Source organism: Zalophus californianus, chromosome 2 (assembly GCF_009762305.2).
Source record: "Zalophus californianus isolate mZalCal1 chromosome 2, mZalCal1.pri.v2, whole genome shotgun sequence".
In the NCBI taxonomy this organism is placed as follows: domain Eukaryota; kingdom Metazoa; phylum Chordata; class Mammalia; order Carnivora; family Otariidae; genus Zalophus; species Zalophus californianus.
The window spans coordinates 11,561,360-11,585,805 of NC_045596.1; the positions used below are offsets into that span (position 1 = coordinate 11,561,360).

The following is a 24,446-nucleotide window of genomic DNA, read 5'->3' on the forward strand; positions in this document are numbered from 1 at the left end:
GGCCTTTGATGTGGAAATGTCATCCTTGCAGTGAGGGAATTCCAGGAAGTCCTCCAGCTGAGAACATCCTCTAAAGAAGGAGGCCCCATACACTCATGTTGACCTTAGGAAGCAGGAAGACAAGGTAAGGGGAAAGCCCCTGGGAAAAAAATGTGCTTGTCTCCTAAAAAATTTTTCCCAATGCTGTAGGACACAAATTTCAATCCAGGCCCCAAAGCAGAAATGTCAGGCTACGAAGGGCTCACCTGAACTTTGTTAATACGTAGAGAACAATTCCCCAGAGAGATTTTGCTGCCTCACTCCACCCCTGTTTCTGTATGCAGGTGCGTCTCTACTAGATTCTTGCTTTTATTAGAGCAACGTCTAGAGATGGATACATTAGGAATATCCTGGTGAGGCCTTGCTTTGGGGCAGGTAATGGGTCCCTGCTGTTAACAGGTCGTAAAAATTAAGAAGACTGTGTGGGAAAGGGGGCTGGAAAGCTCAGATTGAATCTCGGTTCCCTTAGCCAGATGATGTGGGGCAAATTCATTCAGCTGCAGAATGGCAATAAAAACACGAGGACCAGATGAAAGAATACAGGTGGACCCTGTCATACTGGTAGGAAGGAGCCCACACAGCAGTGAGCAGGGCCAGGAAGGAGATGCAAATGAAAGCTGTGGGCCCCAGTGAAGACCATGGAAGCTAGACCCTACCACCCCACCCTAAGAGGGCACCAGCTGCCAAAACCCTCTCGATTTCTTTTCTGGTTTTTAAATAATAGCAGCTAATTCAGACCATCAGTTAAGCCCCAAACAAAACAGCGGATCAAACTTGGCTGCCAGTTTGCAAACAAGGACTGGCAGCTTGCATGCTCATGCTCAACCCCAAGTATGCCACCTGCTAGTCATGTGGGTTTCAACAAATTCCTCACCTTCTCTGAAGCTTAATTTTCTCATCAAAGAAATGTGGATGATAAGGGCCATGCAGAGGGCAGTGGTGGAAATGAACTGAGACCAAGTGCAGGGGGCTCCCCAGCAGGTGACAGAATGCACCAGGCATTAACCCTTTAGTTGCTGGTCTGCCGAGAGGTCTGGTGGGTGGGAAGTTGGTACAACAGCTTTTACCAAAGGCCTCCACCCAGTTTCCAGTCCCCCATACTGTCCAACAAGTAATGACAGTTATTATTTTTTTTTAAAGACTTTATTTATTTATTTGACAGAGACAGACACAGCGAGAGAGGGAACACAAGCAGGGGGAGTGGGAGAGGGAGAAGCAGGCTTCCCACGGAGAGGGAGCCCGATGCGGGGCTCGATCCCAGGACCCTGGGATCATGACCTGAGCTGAAGGCAGACGCTTAACGACTGAGCCACTCAGGCGCCCGACAGTTATTATTATTAAGACTCAATTAAGGTTTGTCTCTTGTGCCTGCTCCTCACCATCCAGAATGGTTTTCATGCCACTGGAAACTGCTCTGCATCAAGGGGGATAACATATGAGAAAGACGCAGGCCTATTCTGACTCTTAGAGAACACAAGACATTTAAATGATTCCTCATAGGACAGAGCGATGTGGTTAGACATGAGCTAGTCTCTGCTGCTAAGGGACCCCTGAAGTGCTTGGGTTTGGCATCAGGGGCCTGGAAGGTACAAAAACCATGGTCTGGCCCACAGAAAAGGCCTGCAAGGGCCTCTTTTGGCCAGGCAGCCATCCTCTGGATAGTGAGGGCTTTAAGACTGGAGCAGGTGACCAGGTATTGCGGGGGGGGGGGGGGGGGGGGGGGGAAGCGCGGTGTTTCTATGGGCAAAAATAATACATCAGTCTTTTAAAACACATAGACTCAATTCTTGCAATTCCCGGTAGTTCTGGTCTATGTAAAGTCATTCCAAAGACTGATTTAGCAAATACTGAACCTCTGCTCCTGGGGAAAACACATTAGGGTCCTGCCAGCTTCTAGTCACAGCATTTTCAGCAGTGGATCAATATATAACCTTGTTTTACATGTGTTTCTGTTTAAAAGCACTTTATTTAATGTGTATTGTTGATTCTTTAACATTGAACTCATGGCCAACAGCACTGTAACTCATGCCTGAATGAAGTTTATCTTACATAAGTTTCTCCATAAGGCACCTCACAGCCCTCTTGTGCTCAGGAGCACTAGAAAGGACTTTTATGCTTGGGGGCCATTTGAATAGCAAAATCGGCACACACCCCCAAGAAAAAAACTAAAAGTGCCCAAAATGTGGCACTAAACAGACTTGGTAAAAGGATACTTGTTTCTAGTATGAGAAACTGAAAGAAGAAGTTAATGCATCACCTGGTGTGATCTCAGCTAGGAACATGCACATCAGGGGACCCAAATTTTTGCTGCTCTGTGCATATCTGCAAATGACCATGGAAGAGCCATGAGTATTGACTTGCATTCACCAATAAAGTTCAGCAAGAGGCTGTCTCCAAAAATCCATTCACACACTTATATATGAAACCTATACTTACATGTAAAGGCAGCCTAGAAGAGCTCCGGTCAATTCATATCAACTCAGTATATATCTAAGACCTGCAAGTATTAACTAGCCCAGAGGACACAATCGTCAAAAAAAAAAAAAAAATCCATTGTAAAGTGGGGTATCTTTTTCTCCAAAGGACATAGGCCCCAAATGGAATTATCCCTGAGATAGCTTTCCAAGATACTACATCAGCCACTTGCATATCTTAGCATTCAATAATAGAAAATTGTCTTCTTGTTGAATCAGACTCTCTTTCTGGAACTTTCTGAATTGATCCTAGTTCTGTCGTTGGGGACTATACAGAACAAGGCCAGCCCTCCTTCCACATGGTAGTCTTTCAAATATTTGAAGACATTACCAGTTCCCTCTTCCAAGACAGCGATTTCCCAAGTTTGACACCGCCATCCCTAATAATTTCCTTATTTTCACCATCTTTGTCGTTTTCTTGGAACATGCTCTAATCTCTCAGAAATTAACTGCTATCACCCACTTAGGCCCTAGAATAAAAGGAGTAGCCTCAAACTCTGCTGGTAAGTCAGTTAACTTGAACAACTTTACTGGGGAGTAACTTAACAACATACATGAAATTCTTAAAATAAGCGTATCCTTCTATGTCTTAAAATTTACTCTAAGTAAATACTGAAATTTTGTTACGAGGACGTTCATTACGGGGTTCTTTACAATTCCAACACGTGGAAACAATTTAAACATCCAAGAATAGAACAACATTAAAGAAAGTATGGTACATTGGTACAGCCATTAAAGACTATGTAGACAATGTGAACAAATCTACATTGACAAACATAGCTATTTATAGAATCAGAATAGAAGATTATGAAAGAGTGGGCACAGTCTGATTACATTTTTATTAAAACATCCATCTACATTCCCAGAGGTAAAGAAAAACATTCCCAAGAACTAAAGAAAAATATTCCTAAGAGGTTAACACAGGCACTTGAAGGTTTCATTTCAAGTGTTCCCTTCTTCCTTATCTATTTTTCTATAATAATCTATTACATTCATAATAAAGAAAAACAATTCTATTTAGTGTTTAAAAAGATTAAAACAATTCTGGTAGTTCCCCCATTGCTCTCAGGGAAGAATCCAAACACCCTGGCTTGGGACATGAGACCTTTTATGATCTCACCTCTTAGGGTTCATACCCTAAAAAGCTACACACACAACCACATTCTAAAATGCCCCAGATTTGTATCACTCTTTTCCACCTTATACCTTCTGCTTGAGATATCCTCTAGGTTTCAAAAGATTTGGGGAGATTATCCAAAATTATATCATTAATGAATGACAAAACTAGTCCAGGCTGCCTGTCTCTGGAGCCCATGCTGTCTCCCCATGATCCAGATGAAAAACTGAGATAGTCAGGGTGATATTTGTCTAATTATCTTTGTACCATATTTAATCTCAGCATAGACAAACACTTACACTGTTTATGACATTGTCTGGGTGAAAGAAAAAGCCCTGAAATAGAGTTCTTTCCGTTGTCCTATAGACAGAAAGTCAAAATGATTCTAGAAGTGTGTTTTTCCTTTTTTTTTTAAAGATTTTATTTATTTATTCATGAGAGACAGAGAGAGAGAGAGAGAGAGAAGCAGAGGGAGAAGCAGGCTCCCCGCTGAGCAGGGAGCCCGATGCGGGACTCGATCCCAGGACCCTGGGATCTGTTTTTCCTTTTTGAGAAGGATGATCGAGGGTATCTGGAGCAATATCTTAGGTAGACATTAAAGCCCAGTTTGCAAACATATGCAGTGTGTAATCAGATTTCACTAATATGGTCTACTTTGACTTCTTTGTCTCTTTCATTATAAGAATTTAATATTGAGTTTCAAAATCCAAATGGCATAAATGAATTCCAGATGTCTTCCCAAATCCCTAAATCTTGCACGAGAATGAGGGGAGATACAGCTATACATGAGTCGGTGGTTACATTGTAATTCACTGAAAAACTGAACGGATCTCTGAGCAATTGGTTAGACTTGCTTCCATGAAAAAAATACAGGAATTCTTTTGAGTTTCTTAAGGAGCTGAGTCCTCAAGATTTACAGCCCAGCTGTTTGACATATGTTCTGCTTTATTTCTCCCCCCAACGGGTGAAACAGCATCATCGTGAACGCAGGGCTTTGGGCCAGGCTGTCTTAAATCCAATCCAACTGGATGACTTTGAGCGAGTCACTTAACCTCTGTATTCCTCACTTTTCTCATCCGTGAAATGGGGATAGTCACAGTACCCTATCTTGTGGGGTTGTTGGAGGGATGAGTGGGTTAATAATTGGAAGTGTTTAGCTCAGTGCCAGCCACACAGCAAAATGCACTCATTGTCACCTACCAGGTATGTGTCTGAGGAGCTTGGTGAGGTCCTCAGTGGCTAAAAGATTCCTTTCTCTTTTCCATCTTGATAAGCAGGGTAAGTCTCCTGAAACTTGCATTGAGAAGACAATCATCCTTTCTTCCATGAGGGACTAACAAGCTAAATTCAGATACAAGCCCCTTCCCCTGATCCTGGCCTGTGTGGGCACTACCTGAGTCTACGTTCCTGATCTCAATGCCTGGACCACACCATCCCACCAATCTTGCATCCAGGGCAACGCCACACAAGAAAATGTAAAAGCTCTGTCCTCAGAGAATTTGTGGAGGGAACTTGACATCTCCAATTAACTAGAGGAGATTATATATGTAAAACACCAAAGTATCATAACAAGTGCTCAAAAACGCTAGTCTTCTTCCCTCATTTCTCCTTCACCATTAATGATTGGTATCGATGTTTGCAAGAAACACTTAGTCATACCCATAAAAGACCTCCACTGCTAACCTTCAAGAGAGAATTTACAGTCTGTATATCCTTCAGCATCTCAACCTCAACCCTCTAGACCACGCATCCATGCCAGAGGGCAACTTGACAAACTTGGCACGATTTCACACTGGGCGTGTCTTTTCACCTCTCCACAGCAATGAAAGCTTGTGTGATATTCTGATATTTACAGATCCCATTCACCTACATCACCTTCCTTACACTTCGTCTCAACTCCGTAAATAGGTATTATTATTACTGTCATTGTTGGTGCTGCTATCGTGATAATTCCGCATGCTGGGGAGCCTCAACAAATGAAAAGACTTGCCCCAAATTATGCAGCTTGTCTGTGACTCAGTAAGGATTTGAATCTGGATTCTCTGTGTTGCCATTCTGTTTTTTTCCTACCGAACTCCACTGCTAGAGTTATAGGATTCAAGAGTGAAAATCTTAAAAGAAATCTCATTAATTCTTTGCTGCATTTCCTCCACTGGATGTCTTTTTTTTCTTTTTTTTTCTTTTCTTTCTGTTTTCTCTGATGTCGCTATGGTTGGCAAGCTCAAGCTTAGCAGTCTCGTGGCTAGGCTAGAGCTGTTTCTGTAGGCTATAATGATTGTGTGCTAGATGGTTGGTTTAAGAAGAAAAAGACTTGTTTAATTGGTGTTTTCTTTCAGGCAGAATTGTGTTATACTGCAGCCAAATAATGCCTCATCTAGAAAGAAAAAAAATGAACTATTCTAGAAAGTTTGTTCAGAAAGAAGCCAAACTTTTTGCAACAATGAAGCATTATACACAAATTTCAAAGTATTTCAGATTGAGAATAGGATGGGAATGTGGAGTAGAATTGTGTCAGTTAGGGAATGTGCTTGAGCCCATGTAACAGAAGCCCAACTTCAGTGGCCTGCCCAAATAGGGGTTTATGTTTCTTATCTACAATGAAGTTAGTTTGGAGATACGCAGTCAAGGGTTGGTATGATGGCTTCGATGTCATCAGAGACCCACGTTCCTTCCTGTTCTTGCATCCCAGAATGTGGCTGTCTTTATCATGATCCCAAGATGTCTACTCTACATTAACGCCATGACTATATTCTTGGCAAATGGCGAAATACAAAGAACAAGATCTGAACAGGTGACACCAGCTGTCTTTCTCCTTCAGGAAGCTTTCCCAACAACCTCTTCCATCAACCTCTACTTCTATATCCTTGTCCCAACTGGGCGGCCACCTGGCCTTCCCTGGCCACGGGGAGCCTGGAAAGGGGGCATAACATGGTCACCTTGCCTCCCCAAACAAAAAATGTTTCTGTTAGTACAAAAGAAGGGCAAGAGGGATATTGGGAAGCAACTAACAGAGTCTTCCAAGAGAGCTACCATTCGCTGAGGGCTCGCAGTGTGTTAGGCACAAACTAAAACGAAGCTAAGAAAGAAATAACACTATCCTTGCATTAGCCATACAGGAAATTATATCCACAGAGATATAAAGTGTGAAGTGAGAGGCACTGTTCTCAGAAGATCAGTATGTAGATTTTTCTCATATGAGAATGCCTGGCACAGAGTAGACATTCAAAAATGGTTTCAAATGTTTCCCTTCTCTGTCCTCCCTCTCAATTGAAATTAGAGATGCAATGCCAGCTTTCACTTGGAACATCTTTATATTTGCATTGTCTAATTAATCTTGTTATGATCTAACTATGACTACTGTTCTGGCCTGTACATCCTTATCCCCCAACCTTTGGCAAACATAGCACTTCTGACTCTATTAGATTATGTCAAATCTTTCCTGCTTGATATGTTCTCTTTTTTTGATTGACTCTCCAGAGCTGTAATGATACTGTTTTCATTTTTAATTTCATCAGCGAGGACATAAATAGTCTTTGGCTTGGTGGCTTATCAGACTCTTCATGATTCATGGCACTTAGTAGGGGCTCAATGATATCCATTGAATGAATGAATCTCAGCGTCAGCATTTACCAGCTGTATGATCTTGGGCAAGTTTCATAACCTGCCCTGAGTAAGAAAAAAATAAGTGTTTGTTGTCATTACAAGCCACTGAGATCTGGGAGTCATTTGTAATGCTGTAGTATTATAGCTATACTAGCTGGTTACTACAGCCTGCTGTTGTGGGGGGAGAGAATTCACAGAAAATAAATGTTCCATAGATAATGCCAAAGGCATTTACTATAGAATAATATCCACACCGTAACAAGACACATTGTTTTTCTAGCATTCGTTACAATTAACAGACAATCTTGAATTATAATAATCTCACATATAATAAATCCTAAAAAACAATGACACACAAACTTCCCCAAATCATACTGAGATTTTTAGAGCATATATAGATCACCAGCGTAGAAAATAAATGTTTTCTGGGCAGCCATCATTCTGCTGCATCAGTGAGCAAGCACATGGGATGCCAAAGATTCAGAAAATACCCTGAATTCTTATCTCACTGACACAGCTGCATTATAAATGTGTTAGGTTTGAGTTATGGAAAACAATTAAGCAATCTCTCTACAGGGAAAATAGAATGGGTAAAGAATCTCTCTTTGGTGAGGCAAAAATCACATCTCTTGATTGTCAGTGAAAACCAAAGCTGGAGTAAATTTGGAAATCTGACATGTGATCACCTGGAGCTTTATCCCTCCCAAAATGTAAATACGCACCAGGGTACAATGGGGTTTTCCATCTTGCTTGATGCGCTCGTGTACTTGACTTCTTTTCATCAACAGCCAATGAAACGGGAATTTTGGAAGCCACAAGCAGGTATTTGGCACCATATACAAGTTCATACATAGGGTGTGAGTCACAGCCTAGTATATTTTCAAAGCATTTGTCAAATAGCAAAAGATAGCTTTCAAAAGATTTCTTTTTTTCAGGAAGCATGAACAACTGGAAATGTATTTGTGTACCTTGGAATCAAACAGACCTGGATTTGATTCCCAGGTCTCCTGTCTAAAGATGTGCAACATTAGGCACACTACTTATCACCACTGAGGTTTTCCTCATCTGTGAAATGGGAAAAATAATACTTTAAGTTGAACCAAGTGAAATTGCCATATTTGCCATCAAAAGAAGCAAATATTAGCAATTTCATACATTTCAATCTATACCTGTCTCACAGGACTGAGTTCAGAATAGAAGGCCAAGCCCATAGATGTCTACTAGTCACAACTCCTTTGTTGCAGGTGACAGGCACCCTACTCAAGAGAGCTTAAGAAGAAAGGGAATACATTAGCTCATGTATTTGGTCAGTTTAGGAATGGTGTTAGCTTCATGCATGGCAAAATCCAGGGGTTCAGATGATACTCTGGATCCTCTCTCCCTCTTTCTCCCTCTCTCTCTCTCTCTCTCTCTCTATGTATCTTTTCTCTCCTGTCCCACTTTCTTCTCTGTCTGTTGACTTTGTCATGCATGGTGGACAGGATGACCAATGACAGTCTTTAGTAGAAGCAAAAGGGACTTCTCTCTCCCAAGGGCTGTCCTTTTTGGGTTACATCCTCACCCCTACCAGTCACTGTTTCCAGATGATCTACTCTGCTTGACCCAGCCTGGTTGACTTTCTCGCTTCAAGGGAGGTGGCAGGAATGAAGGGCACTATACATGATAGCCCAATTAGAACCACATAAGATAGTGAAAGCATTAACCAAAGAATATTGGGATGCCAGGTAGGCAGGTAAAAAAGATATCCATTACATTGTGTGCAATACTTAACACAGATCCTGGCATGCAGGAGATGCACTAAAATTAGCTAAAGCATTTCCGACACAATATTCAAAGGACATAAGAGAAAATATTTACTCAAAGATAAGGTTTCACCTAAAGATATGTGACCAACTTTTCTCAATTTGCCCAGGACCCTTCTGGTTTAGCACTGTAAGTATCATGCCCTGGAAAACTCCTCAGTCCCAAGCAAACCATCTTGGTTTGTCTGGACTATCCGGTTTTAAAACTATAAGTCCCACATCTGGGGAAACCCCTCAGTCCCGGGCAAACCCAGATGGCTGGTCACCCTGCCCAGGCACAGCACTTGTAGGTATAAATGTTAGCTGCATTTGAAGTTTTATTTTTTTATTTTTTTAAATCTTTTTTTTAAAGATTTTATTTATTTATTTGATAGAGACACAGCGAGAGAGGGAACACAAGCAGGGGGAGTGGGAGAGGGAGAAGCAGGCTTCCTGCTGAGCAGGGAGCCTGATAACCTGATGCGGGGCTCAATCCCAGGACCCTGGGATCATGGCCTGAGCCGAAGGCAGCCGCTTAACGACTGAGCCACCCAGGCGCCCCTGCATTTGAAGTCTTATTAAGTCAGTTTATTAGTTGCTACATCAATAGAAGAATGATGTGTATAGTACATCCCAAACTGGAGCTGGTCCTATGGGAAAAATGCATAGATCACAACTACTTCATTTAGAGTTACAGGATCTGTAACTTTACTCTTCTTTCCCTTCTGCTTTCTTTGTTTTTCTTTCATTGTGTCTTTCTTTCTCCCTTTTTTTTCTTTCTTCCCTTTCTTTCCTTCTTTCTTGCCTTCTGACTGATCTTCCTTCCTTCCCTCTCTTATTTGCCTCTTTCTCTTTTACTTTCTTTTCTGGTGACATATTTACCTTTCAAATTGCATATGACTTAGATTTTGTTTAAAATCTTCAAAGGAGCTGTTATGTGTTGTTTGACTGAAACAAATAGGCCACAGTAAATTCATTTATCCTGGACAATACACCAAGTAAATGGAAACTTCATTGCTGATTAAAACGAGAAGTGTACACATGATTACTAGGAGTTTGCAGAGACAACATGGTCGTGACGTTGAGAGCAAAGAATGAAACTATTAGGATGCGGGGGGAGAAAAGACAGTGATGATTGTGAAATGAGGAAGTTGGAGATTGTAAAGACTTGAGATTGAGTTCTTCCAAGGGCCATTTTGGTTTAAGTATTTACATAGGGGTTACATCGACTACTATTGGAAATTGCTGGGATTTGGGAACTCTTTCTTCTTTTGAATCAATATTATCATTAATTAAGCAATGTAAACCAGAAAATCCTTCTTGGTTACAAACTATGCTTTGAAGCCAGGCATGCATTTGAGTGTTTTCAATCAAAATCTTAAAGTAAAAATAGAGAGAAAGCAATTTCTCCTCTTCAAAGGAGAGCTATCAGTGGGGAAAACTGTCTTCTGAATTGTACTTCGGAGAATGATGTGTATTTTGTTGCCCTGATCAAAGCGCTAAAGTTCTAAAGAACTAACTGCACTTTAGAGACAAATCCAAATGCTCCCTTATAGCAAGTTTCCACCCACAAGTCAGGCTCATCAACTCGGACTTCCACAACATTTGGGTTTTCCAAATATGAGTACTCACGTCCCTTTCACAATTTTTGTCATTACATAGTACCACCTCTGTCATTTATTAACCTAACATTTTGCTGCAAATTTACTTTTTTAATAAGATAGACTAAGCTGATGCAGCCAAGGGCTGTGAATTAGGGCTTGTGAATAACCTTTGTGGGAAGAAAAGTATCACTGGCAAGAAAAGCAGTATACTATGGAGGCATTGAGTAAAAGCTAAGAGATTCACCACCTGGTCCTCAGCTCAGAACCTCAAAAGGTTCTACCTTCTGGTAGCCTTGAGATTTGGGATAAGTGACTTCAATTTTTGACCCATATTGTTGTGAGGATTAATTAATTGAAAGAATTGACGAACAGTGCTAGCACATGACAAATCGTTACTAACATTCTCTTCTTAGTCCATTAGTGAAGAGAGAGAAGACTTATATAGTTCTGTAGCTCAGAAGGTGCACTTTGGGAGGAATTGTGCCTTAGCTAGGAAGGGACAAAGGATGCGTCATCATCTTTGTTTCTAAACTGGCTTCCTCCAGACTGGATTTTTATTTATTTATTTATTTATTTATTTATTTATTTATTTATTTATTTATTTATTTTAAATTTTATTATGTTAGTCATCATTCATTACATCATTAGTTTTTGATGTAGTGTTCCATGATTCATTGTTTGCATATAACACCCAGTGCTCCATTCAGTACGTGCCCTCTTTAATACCCATCACCAGGCTAACCCATTCCCCACCCCCCTCCTCTCTAGAAACCTCAGTTTGTTTCTCAGAGTCCATAGTCTTTCATGGTTCATCTCCCCCACCGATTCCCCCCCTTCATGTTTCTCTTCCTACTATCTTCTTTTTTTTTTAACATATAATGTATTATTTGTTTCAGAGGTACAGGTCTGTGATTCAACAGTCTTACACAATTCACAGCACTCACCATAGCACATACCCTCCCCGATGTCTATCACCCAGCCACCCCATCCCTCCCGCCCCTTACCCCTCCAGCAACCCTCAGTTTGTTTCCTGAGATTAAGAATTCCTCATATCAGTGAGGTCATATGATACTTGTCTTTCTCTGATTGACTTATTTCACTTAGCATAATACCCTCTAGTGCCATCCACGTCATTGCAAATGGCAAGATTTCGGTTTTTTTTCGGTGGCTGCATAATATTCCATTGTATTTATATACCACTTCTTCTTTATCCATTCATCTGTCGATGGACATCTAGGCTCTTTCCATAGTTTGGCTATTGTGGACATTGCTGCTATAAACTTTGGGGTGCACGTGCCCCCTCAGATCACTACATTTGTATCTTTGGAGTCAATACCCAGTAGTGCAATCGCTGGGTCATAGGGTAGCTCTATTTTCAACTGTTTGAGGAACCTCCATACTGTTTTCCAGAGTGGCTGCACCAGCTTGCATTCCCACCAACAGTGTAGAAGGGTTCCCCTTTCTCTGCATCCTCGCCAACATCTGTCATTTCCTGACTTATTAATTTTAGCCATTCTGACTGGTGTGAGGAGGTATCTCATTGAGGTTTTGATTTGGATTTCCCTGATGCCGAGTGACATTGAGCACATTTTCATGTGTCTGTTGGCCATTTGCATGTCTTCTTTGAAGAAATGTCTGTTGATGTCTTCTGCCATTTCTTGATTGGATCATTTGTTCTTTGGGTGTTGAGTTTGATAAGTTCTTTAAGATTCTGGATACTAGCCCTTTATCTGATATGTCATTTGCAAATATCTTCTCCCATTCTGTCCGTTGTCTTTTGGTTTTTTGACTGTTTCCTTGGCTGTGCAAAAGTTTTTTATCTTGATGAAATCCCAATAGTTCATTTTTGCCCTTGCTTCCCTTGCCTTTAGTGATGTTTCTAGGAAGAAGTTGCTGTGGTTGAGGTCAAAGAGGTTGCTGCCTGCATTCTCCTCTAGGATTTTGATGGATTCCTGTCTCACATTTAAGTCTTTCATCCATTTTGCGTCTATTTTTGTGTGTGGTGTAAGGAAATGGTCCAGTTTCATTCTTCTGCATGTGGCTGTCCAATTTTCCCAACACCATCTGTTGAAGAGACTGTCTTTTTTCCACTGGACATTCTTTCCTGCTTTGTCGAAGATTAGTTGGCCATAGAGTTGAGGGTCCATTTCTGGGCTCTCCATTCTGTTCCATTGATCTATGTGTCTGTTTTTGTGCCAGGACCATACTCTCTTAATGATTACAGCTTTGTAATAGAGCTTGAAGTCCCAGACTGGATTTTTATCACTTGTGGCTAGTGAGTCAAAGGTAATAATCAGGAGGGCGAAAAAAATGTTTTAACAAGATTTTATGAGTCTCTCCACACAAGCTGAGCTGATTAAGAGCCCAAGTGAGAAAGCACAACCCAGAGTTAGGGAGAGGCTGGTTGCCCTTCCTCTAAAGAAAAGCCAACAACGAGGATGTTATTTTTTTTTTTTTACCATTCTGTTCTCTGATTATTTTTAGTATATAGGCTATTTTTAGGGTATTTATTTTTTATCTGGCACCATATTGAAAATATATTCTTTCTAATAGCCTTTAAAATTTGCATGCATTGTTTAGGTGTACAATTGTATTATCTGCCAATAATGATAAATTTGCTTCTTCTAATCCAATCCCTGTACCCCTTATTTTTTGCTTCCTGTCTTATTACATGTAAATTATTTTACCACTATTTAGGGCTGATTAAAATAGTATTGCCTGTTTTGATACACTATGGTAAGGATGACTTTGAGATTGTAGCAACTAAAAGCCCAAGAAATAGCTAAAAATATGTCACAATAATTTGTAGGTAATGTGACAATGCCTGGACAAAGACAATGGGTAGAAAAGAATACAGAAAAAAATATCAGTGAGCAATATTTCAACTGAATAAATGAATGAACACAATCGAATGCAAGAATCGAAACCTGACTGTAGGGCTTCAAATATGAAATGCCATGAGGAAATTATCGTTTGTATCAATCAGGGTTCAGTTAGGAAGTTAAAAATCACTCTAGGTAGGGATTGAAGATGAAAAATCAAAGCCTTAAAACACCATTGAAAGAACTGTAGGCAATCTACACGTAGGATCAAATTGCGTTGACCTATACAACACACAAATGAATCCATGCAAAACTAGTGAAATCTGAATATGTTATACAATCTAGTTAATACTGTTGTACTGATGTCAACTTCTAGTTTTGATATATTACAGTGATAAAAGATGTCACTACTGAGAGAAGCTAGTTTTTATTTGGTTTTTACGCAACTTTTTTTTTTTTTTTTGCAAACTTCTGTGAGTCTATAATTATTTCTAAATTAAGAAAAGGAGGCTGTGGAACAGACAACTGGAGAAAAGACCATGCTCTTTTTCTGAATACCCAGAAGTGCAGGATTGCTGGGAAACCCCACTAGAGTATGTGATTCCAGGATCTCCACCCAGAAGCTCCCACAAACCTTGCATCAGTTGACTGTCCTCGCTCTGACTGCAACTGCCACCAAGGGATGTCCCCTCATTCACTTTTGCCTTTTACATGCCTGTGGATGCTCTCATTGGCTGACTCTAACTAGGGAAACTGACTGCAAAGGTTTGGGGAAAATCTAGTTTCAGGCTTCTAGTCCCTTACCTATGAGGTGGGTGGTGGAAAGGTTCAGGGATAATGCTGAGTTAAAAACTTACATCCCAGCTCACTGATATTTAATAAATACTATACATTTATCACCCAGTCTTTGAGAAGGGGATTAGAGGAAGGAAATTGGTCAGATTTTTCAGTTTGTAAATAAAAAATTCATAAATAATTTCATTTCCCAGCATAGTTTCTCATTCTCTCTGCCAAGCCATCTTCATCCAAAAGAATTTATAATAAGCAAAAATTTTTAAGATTTTTCCAGCTTATAAAACAATTTCACATGAACTCTTTCATTGGCCTATCAAACAAAGCTGAGAAACAGAAAATAATGAAAACACATAATACTTATCTAGAACTTTCACTTATCACATTTCCTTGCAACCCACCAACAAAAGTGTGTTCTTTGTAGTTCTCTATACACAACACCTTATCTTTCCATGTCCTTGTACATGTGGCTCCTTTAGCTGAGAATGTCTTTCCTGGTACAAATTCCTCCTGGTCAGCCCCACACCTCCTCACACCCTGTTCATCAGGGTCTTGCTTCATCTCTTCCCTGAAAGAGACCGAGGCTAATGGAACATGAACAGGCAGCCCCACTGTGCAGAGGGTCAGGCTGTGCTGCCCTTGCAGGAGTCCAGGGGTTGACCAGCAGGTCAGCAGGCATCACCCAAGATCCATTCCTCTTCTCCTTACTCCAAGAACCTCACTCTTGATGAGCCAAGTCTAGTTTTCCCATGCAAAACAGCAAGCAGAAAAATTAATTTGATAGTACACAGAGGGCTTAATAAGATTCCACCATTAGACTGTGGTCTCAGACATATGTTTGCCAGTCATAACACTACTGCAAATGGGTCTTGTAGCTCCTCTTTACTACTATTTATTTTCCCTGATTCACTGATTCCTACCCCTCCCTTCCTTCCCTGTAGGTTCTCATGTTAGTGGTCTAATGGCTGCAGATACCTCAGTGAGCCAAACACCCTTGCCCACAGTGAACTTATAAACCAGTGAGGAAGACAAACATTCAATTATCTTAGGAATAATATAACTATTGAAACAACTACAGCTATGAAGCAACATTTATAAAGTTTTCAAAAGGAAAAAAATTATGAAGGGGAAGGATAGGATAGTGTAAGGGAGAGCTGGGGCGGGTGAGGGGCGGGTCAAAGAAAGCTTCCCTGAGGTGAGAATGCCAGTTGAGTTCAAGCTGTTGAGAGGGATTGGTCCACATAGAAGAGGCTGGGAGGAAAGCAGGGAGAGAACAAGAACATTCTGGGCAGACTCCCCACAGCTGTCAGCCTGAACTCAGGGGGGTCCTGAGGGAAACCACAGAGCTCCCCAGCCCTTTCTCCCCTTCTCACCATGCGCTGGGTAACACTGCCCTGATATGAGGTAGCTGAGCTCAGAGTTAGCGGGAAGGAAACGTAAAGGTTTATGGCTCAGAATCCAGCAGAGAAGAGGAGGCGGTGGAAGCAGACTGTGTCATGGAAAGAACATGGTGCTGATCATCAGAGTTTACATATGGATACTGCCACTTATTAACTTTGTGACCTTGGAAAGCCTCTCAGAGTTGTTACGAGGATTCAGTGAGAAAAGAAATGAAGAGGGCCTTAGACCCAGTGTTCAATGAGGTTAGCTTTATCTGCTTACTTTCTACGGGTTTGCTCTGGACTGAATTGTGTCCCCTCAAAGTTCATACATTGAAATCTTGACTTATGGGGCAATGTGGCTGTATCTGCAGATAGAGTCTTTGGGAGGTAACTGAGGATAAATGAAGTTATAGGGATGGGGCCCTGCTCCAAATGGACTGTGGCCTTATGAGAAGAGGGAGAGAGGTGTCTGGGTGGCTCCGTTGGTTAAGCATCTGACTCTTGGTTTCAGTTCAGGTCACAATCTCATGGGTCATGGGATAAAGCCCCAAGTTGGGCTCCCTGCTCAGCAGGGAGTCTGCTTGAAGATTCTCTCCTTCTGCCCCTCCCCCCCAAAATAAATAAATAAATAAATCTTTGAAGAAAAAAAAAAGAAGAGGGAGAGAGGGAGAGACAGAGCGTGAGGCTGACATGGACACTTGTGGGGGCTTCACCCTGCTAAACAAAATGGTCATCGGGTCTGTGCCTACATAATTCAAATTTAAGGTTCCCTTCATTTTGATATACTGCAGGAGAGAGGAGATCTCTCTCTCTCCCTCTCCCTCCATCATGTGGGGACACAGTTAGAGGCAGCCGTCCACAAGCCAGAGTAAAGGCTCTCACCAGAACTTGACCACACTGGCATCCCAATCTCAGACTTCCAGCCTCCAGAACTGAGAAAATTAATTTCTGTTGCTTAAACTACAGTCTATGATAGTTTGTTATGGTGGCCCAAGCTGGCTACAGTAAAGCCCAGTTAGAAAACTGCTCTTACAGATGATGGAGTGCAAATCTTAACTGCAAGGACATCCAAAGAATGAATTTATGAAAAAGCAAAGGAAGAGAATGGAATAACTGAATAGGACCACGGCTTGAGCATTTTCATAAATGAGGTTGATCTCGATCCATCCACTGTCTGCTGCGACTACTTCCAGGATGCACGCCGCCTCACCTGGGTCAACACTACAGATGATTTTCTGTGTGGTTGAGCAAAATGCTCTTCCTTGTTTTCGTTCTTCCTGTTGCATGAGAGATGGGAGGACACTTAAACTTTAAGAAAGAAGACTAGTAGTGGCCAACACGGGAATCCAAGTGCCAAGAGATGGCATGACAGGGGAAGAAAAGCGAAATATACTGCTTAAAAGGAGAAGGAAAAAAAGTCCAAGAACCCAGGATCCCTGGCACCAAGGGGTACAAGCCAATGCCATGGATGAAATGGGAAGAGGTGGTGGCACCATCCCATCAACAGTGTTTTCTATGTGAAATGCTATGCCAGATGCTGGAAAATACTACTTCACAATTTTAAAGCCTGTAAAGGTTGATAAGCACTATCTCCATAAATACTCCATTTGATCTCACCACAGCAAAATGAGGCAAGCACAGCAGGACAGGGATTATGTCCTCAGGGAGGAAACTGTGGTTTGGAATGCTTCATTGGAGTTCCCTTGGCTGGCAAGTGTTAGAGGCAGTAGCCAAACCTCCATTTTCTGATTCCAGACCCAGTGTCCATTCTGTGGCAAATGTCAAGACATGCTCTGTACCTTTGCATCTGATCTTGACCTGGTTTTCCAAGGTCAAAAGTTGTCTCCATGTCCTATCTCATTCCTTGACCAACATTCTCCTCCCCCCAAAAGTCACGGGATGGCTTCTTCCAGAACACAAAATAACATTGAATGGACTACAAGAACAGAAGGAAGAAGAGAAACATGTAGATGGAGACCTACTGACAAAATCCCACAAGTGGTATAATGATTTCCCCCTTGAAAAGACTCTCCTACAATGATCCCCGTACTCCGAGGCCACGCAAGAATAACTGCTATTTTGATTCCCACTTTACACCTGTGAGAAACTGAGGCTCAGAAATATGAAGGACCTTGTCCATGATGTGCATTCCAAAGATCAAGAGCCAGATGCCAGGCATTTGTGTCCTCCTCCACCTCCCTATGGGGGACAGAGCTCTGGCGTGACGGCCAGGAGGCCCTTGGATTCCAATCCTTCCACCCACTTCTCATGTGGTCCTGGTCAAGCCTTGTAAGCCCTGGGTTTCCTTTCCAGCCACTGTAAACTGAAGGGGCTGAACTGCATGGTCTCTGAGAATGTTCTCTAAAGTGGCTGGTAAGAAAGCAATCATAAATATTGGAACACATATTGTCCAGACTCTTTGTGCTGTTTCCCAAATATGATTCAGGGAGTGAGCCAACAGATAGAGGAGGATATTTATTTTTGCTGGTGAGGTCGACGGATACTTCTTTTGAGCTCGATCACACAGAAGGCCTTTTTGCAGGCCACAGCGTCATTGCACGTCATGGGCCCTGTGTGCTCCCTCTCTCCCCGCCACTGCTCGAAGCCTGGGAGAACGCTTTTGAAACCAATCAGGAAATTACTTATCAATCGGAAGCCCCACAGAGTTATGAGTGCTCCTTGCTGCCAAAGGGAAGGGGATTTCGAGTGAAAGCTCCACATCTGTGTGCAGTAGAATTCAAAGACTCCAGCTGTTGGAAAGTCTTGCGAGCAATGTAAGTAAACAGCCCTCTCTCCCGATCGAAGTGAACTTCTTCAGGCTTTTTTTCTCCCACAGATGAGTCTTTTGGCTCACATTGGTGTTGAGCTGTTCTCTCTCTGTTCATCTATGAGGTTTGGGGGTGTTTACTGACTGGGGCTGACTCAATGAACCATCTCCTCTGGGGGATGCTTCTGCTGAACAGAGGAGAGAAAGCGAAAGTCGTCAGAATCGGCTTTGCTCGGGAAGGGTTAGTTTTTTGAAAAAAGCCCTTGACTTGGCAGTTCTGCTCCTTAATGGCTATAGATCCGTAGTCAAGAGGAGCATGAGGCTGACATGAACACTTGTGGGGGCTTCACCCAGCAAAACAAAAATGGTCATCGGTTCTGTGCCTACATAATTCAAATTTAAGGTGTTCCCTTCATTTTGATATACTGCAGGATTTTAATGGAGGAGAAAGGGAAACATAAGCTAACACTGTCCGGTGGAGATTTCCCTGCAGTGGTGTAAATCTTGTGCTCAATTTAGTTTCAGTCGGGGGTGCTGATTTATTAATTGTTCATCTTATTGAACAAACGGGCTCGACATTTTACACTGCTGTCGGGAGGAGAATGCATTCATTGCAACACATGAGCGTAAACATCTAGGCTGTTTTGGTAAAACTGTGGGTTTGTATTAATAGTAATTACGTGATGGGATTGCATAATTTCATACATAACACACTGTACTAGAGTATATTGCTTTTAAAGATATTTTAAATCAGATTGTGGTTAAGGACTGAAAGGATTGCAGGGATATAGCCAATGTAAAGGAAATAGCTCTGTTTCGATCAACCTTTGTTCCCTGAGACCCTACAGCTTCCCCAGGAACTTGAGGGTCCTTTTCCAAGGGTCCCTCATCCAGAATCCTAAGGTTGCAGGGAACTGGTGTCCCAAGATCTCAGACTCTGCCCCACCATCAGACTATGCATCTCGTAATATGTCTTGATTCTGGTCTGAATAATAAAGGCTCACCTCCTCATCTTGGTTCTTCTACTCCTTGGAAAGCTCCCCTAAGCACAAGAACAACTGCTCTTAACTCTGGTTGATATCTGACTTCCTTTCTTCCCTTTGAACAATTTTGGTTCGCAATTTGATTGGTCTTGTTCCCAATACATTAGTTGCTTACCTCCTCTGTGCCTCGGCGCCAGCACAAGCGTAAGGCACCTCAGAGGGTCAGGAGGCTCCGCGTGGTCAGAAGGTCAGAAGGCTCCGCCTGGAAAGGGGTTTTAGCTACTAGGAATTTCTAACAGCTTATTTCCTATGTAGACACCCCCCCGCCCCCCGCCCCGAGCCCGGAACAACTTTTAGTCTGAGGTGATCTCTAACCTCTCATCTTTACTTAATATATGTTATATACCTAATGTGCTGAAAGCAATAAAAAAACAAAAGGTGAGATGATGCTCCCCTTCTAGAATTAACATGTTTGTACTCTGTGCAGCCCAAGCCGTCTTATGTTTTCATGACAATAATTAAGTAAGTCTGGGCACTAGCTGTTGGACATGTGGGGTGCAATGGATCATAAAATGGAGGGATACACACTTGGAATGTGAAAGGAAATCATCCAAATATTGGGAAACATGTACTGAGCGTTCACCATGCACTTGGCCGTCTGCTCACCCTGTCTCGTGTGGTCTTCGGAGCAGGCAACTCACTGGTTAGGAGTAGCGGCTCTGCAACCACAGCACATGAGGACACATCCCCGAGTGGCCCACGTGTGGTCACTTAATACCTCTGCGCCTCGGTTTCCTTGCTATGAAATAAAGGTAAAACCCCGGGGGCTTGTGTGAAGGTTGAGAGTTAACGTAAGCAAAGTATTGTTTCTGTCTCTCTTGTAGAAGAACCTGAGGTTAAGGATAGCTAAATAACTCCCCCTCGGCCACACAGGTGATGGCCGGCAGGGCTGGGATTTGAGAGTAAATAATCTGACTGCATCATACTGGAGAAAGGCCTCGTTTTTACCAGCTTCTCTCGTGCCGTTGGGTTCTTTTGTATGCATCCTTATCCAGCCCTCACACTGCCTTCTGAGTGGAAGTGACTGACCATTGCCCACGAAGATTTCAGACAGGGAAACAAGCTCAAGACTTGAGGCAGCTCGCCCTCGGTCACACACTTAGAAATCAGCAGGGCCGGGAGCTAAGTGCCGGCTTTGGAATTCCCAGGCCTGTGGTCTTTTCAGGACCCGCAACCCCACGCTCTTGATGGGGGGGGGGGGGGGCAGGGAGGGCGCATGACCATCAGACCCGTACTGCCCCCACTGCAGGGGAGAGTGAGCTGGATGACCATGCTTGACATCAGTGAGGCCCTCACCTATGCCTCGCCCGGTGCCTCATTAATTAAAGCAGGTGCCGGGGCCCCTTTGTCAGTAATTCTCCAGAGGATCGGATGTGCATCAAAGTTTGACAATCACCCTCCTCAGGCTGTTCTGTAATCTGGGAAAGAATAAAGATTGCCATATCCAGCTGAAGAAGGTTAAACAATTCAGTTAAGTAGACGAGATGGGGCATTTTCCTCATTCAAATTTTTTGATTACCCTGTGGTCAGAATCAACCTCATTTCAGAATTGTTTACTGTCTTATTTATATCCCGGTGCTTTTTTCCTCCTTCTGTATATGTCACCTCCCAAGCCCTGTGACCATCTGAACTTTGTGTCATCAACCCCTTTGACTGCACCAGCAGATTTCCTTCCCTTTGTTGGCTTTTTATTATTAATCAGTACCGCTCAGTAGAATTCATCACAGTATTAGAATAAAGTGAGCTATATGTGTAATATGAGAAATTTACTCAATAAACTTTACACAGAGAAACTGGTGACTTGGAGCATTTACTGTGCTGAATAAAATATAATGAGATCGCTTTCTCTGCAGACTACTACAGCACAGACAGAGGCAAGCCAAATGTGTTCTCAAAACATGTGCTGGGAAGTTCAGCTGCCTCAGAATGAGGTCACAGAGGGTGTGGTGGAACCGGAACCCCTGAACGCTGGAAATAATTTCCGGTGGTGGCAAATGTCAGGAGTTGAAGGGAAATAGCCATGGTTTTGAATTCTGGCTTGATCACTTTCTAACCATGAGACTCCACATATGTCACTTACCTCTCAAATGCATATAACGGACATAAAGTCCCAGCATGGCACCTAGCATCATGGGTGCCCAACCAACGGGGTTCCTTTTCTCCTTAGCTCTGGTCTGTTCAATCCACAAATATTTACTGAGCACCTACTATGTGCCATGCATTATTCTAGATATAGCTGTGAACAAGAGCCCAAGTCTCTTTCTTCATACCTCTAGAGGGGGCGACAATAGAATCATAAGCCAAGATGTAACCTCTGAGACTGGGAAGTGCTGTAGAGAAAATACAATACGGTAATGAGAGAGAGTGACCAGCAGTAGATCCATGGGGCTTTTTTGAGACCTGAACGTCTGTTCTGTCATTTTCTTTCCTCATCTCAGCATGAAATGCCAGGAGTAATTATATGAAAAGAAGGAGAGAAAAATCTCTGAACCAAACTGTACTGCAGTTCTTTCTTTCATTTCATCTTTTGGGTTTTTTTCAAGATGTTCTTCCTCATCAAAGATAAATCAGCAGGTCCTAAGTGCATGAAGATTAATTAATGATTCTTCTTAAAAAGTTCAAATCATCACAATTCCTCGGGATTACATTGTTGGAAAGGGAAGAACCACCGCATGGCAAATTTTTAGGGATGAATTGTGCAGCTTCACAATGACTTCATGTGTGGCTTCGAGTTTGAAATTGCACATATGTTAGTGCAGCCAACACGCAAAGCTGCCAAAAGTTGGCCGATCCAACGCTCTATTAGCCAAGAGTCATGTGTATGGCTTTGAAAAACAATCCATGGTCTGAAATGTTTCCTTTCTTAAAATGGTGCTGCAAACCTCACTTGGGTCTGAGACAGCATCTCTCCATAATGAAGGTCACAGCGTAGATAATTTGTACCAGAGGAGTCTTTGTCTTTCAATCAGCCCACTATCTGTGGCCAGAATATTCTTGGCTGTAACAATCCAGATGATTGTCTCATTACTCCATTATGCCTTTATCACCATCATGTAAACCCCAATTATGGATCCACGAGTTAGAACGAAAATTTTGTGTACACGGCAACACAAAATGCACAGGTCAGTGTTTTTGATTGTCCAATACAGTACTGATATTTTTCTGTTTAATTTATAAAAATGTGGTCTCTCCAAATTACAAAGACATTTCTAGAAATTGTTTTGAAAACAAGCTCCCAAGTTAAAATGCAAGGACTGAAAAATAAGAGCAAACAGGATGAGATTAGGACATTGAAGTTAATTAATCGGTAGTAGAGAGGGCTGTGGGGCAATTCAGTGATGCTCCTTGCGGCTCCAAAGGAAGCTCACCCAAAGAACGGTGGTGAGCTGCTGTCCAGAGGGGAAAGAAGGAGAAGGGAGCTTCTGTTGTACATGCACTTTTATGACAGATACTACTCCCAGCATGTTAAGTATATGAAGTCTTCATCACGACCCTAGTGTGGCTATTATTTGCTTGTTCTACAGATGAGAAGCTGAAGCTTGGTGCAGTTAAGTAACAAGGAAGTTCAGCACCAGCTAGGAAGTGGCAGGACAACCTGAATCCAGGACTGCCCTGCTGCACATCCCACTCTACCACTCTGCTGGAGAAAGATAAAGGGTTTCCCCCACCAACCCCCCCTACACACATGCAATACACATTCTATTTAAGTAAGGAAAGAATGTACTACAAGTTTTTAAATGTTGAAATGGCCTCCTGAGGGAAGAGGCTGAGGAATTGTCTTCTTTGGAGGTCTATTAAACCCAGATTGGTTATCATACACGTCTGGTATAACTTCACTGTGGTCCTTCCCCAAGGTGAAAAGATAGACAAAATGATTTCTCAAGGTCCTTTCTAGTTTATCCAACCAAAGGCCAAGTCTACATCCATACAAGCAAAATGGTGGTGACAAGACAAGTCTGGTCATCCTGCTGTCCCTCCCCGGCTCCATGCCGAGTGCTTTGGCTGGAGTGATGTCCAGACTTTGTGGAAGTACCACAGTCACTCGGATCACAGGCTCTGCTGGCCATTTCCCCACAACCAGGGAGGGGACCCAACTCTGTTCCAGTTTGTGCCCAACCAAAGGAAAACCATTCCAGTGAATCTATTATCTAACTTGATGGCTATACTTCCAATGTTTCAGAACTACAAACTGGGACCAAATTGGCATAAAAAATAGAACATAGTTAGAAAATAAGAATGTCTTCTACAATTCTGGCTACTACGTGTATCAGTTAGGATTGCATTTATCTGTGAGCATCAGAAAATCTAGTTCCTTTCACATGTAAGGGGTTTATTTTTCTCACACAACGAAAAGTCGAGAGGTAGATGATCCAAGGATGATGTAGCTAATTCAAGATGTCACCAGGAAATCAGGCTCCTTCTATTTTCTTGCTTCACTTGTGTTGGTTAGCATGTGGCTTTCGTCCTCATGGTGGCATGAGGTGTTGAGGCCTCATGGTGGCCCCTCCAGGTGTTGAGTTCATATTCCAGGCAGGAAGGCAAAAACCTTCTTGTAAAACTTTGCATTTTTATTTGGAAAAGGAAACCCTCTTCCAGGACTTTCCATGTACATAGGCACCCCTTGCTGCAAGGAGATCTAGAGGTTTGTGTATAGAAAAAGGCAGGGGGGAAAGTAGATGGGGTGGGTTTTGAGAGAGTCAAGCCTACAGTACTTGTCAAAATTGTCCACAAATTCCTACTTCTGAAAGCCATGAATTTGGAATTTGGAATTTGATACATAAATAAATATTAAATAAATATTTGTTAGTTCCATCTATTTTGATACTTAACTTTGAGCATGAAAATATTTTTAAAACAAGTGGTAAGGGGCAGGTAGGGAAAGGATTCTACTCAAAGTACCACAGAGTAGGGGGAAGAAATGGATCTGAGTGTCAGATCAAGGTCTGAATTCTAGTTCATACCTAATTAGGTATGGGATGTCTGTGGGCCTTCATATTTATTTATATTCAAAATAGGGGTAAT

General features: G+C 42.2%; 1 protein-coding gene across 6 annotated transcripts in view; it reads left to right on the plus strand.

Annotated features, from left to right (window-relative positions):
- Positions 1-24,446, plus strand: part of C1QTNF7 (C1q and TNF related 7) — a 100,606-nt gene that overhangs the window by 15,390 nt on the left and 60,770 nt on the right. For 2 of the 6 annotated variants that reach the window (XM_027600698.2, XM_027600699.2), the window contains exon 1: positions 18,146-18,388. The exons of the other annotated variants lie outside the window; for them this stretch is intronic. The gene's annotated coding sequence lies outside the window, so the exon portion shown is untranslated. Of the gene's footprint in view, positions 1-18,145; positions 18,389-24,446 lie in introns of those variants that run through there. 6 annotated transcript variants of the gene reach the window in all.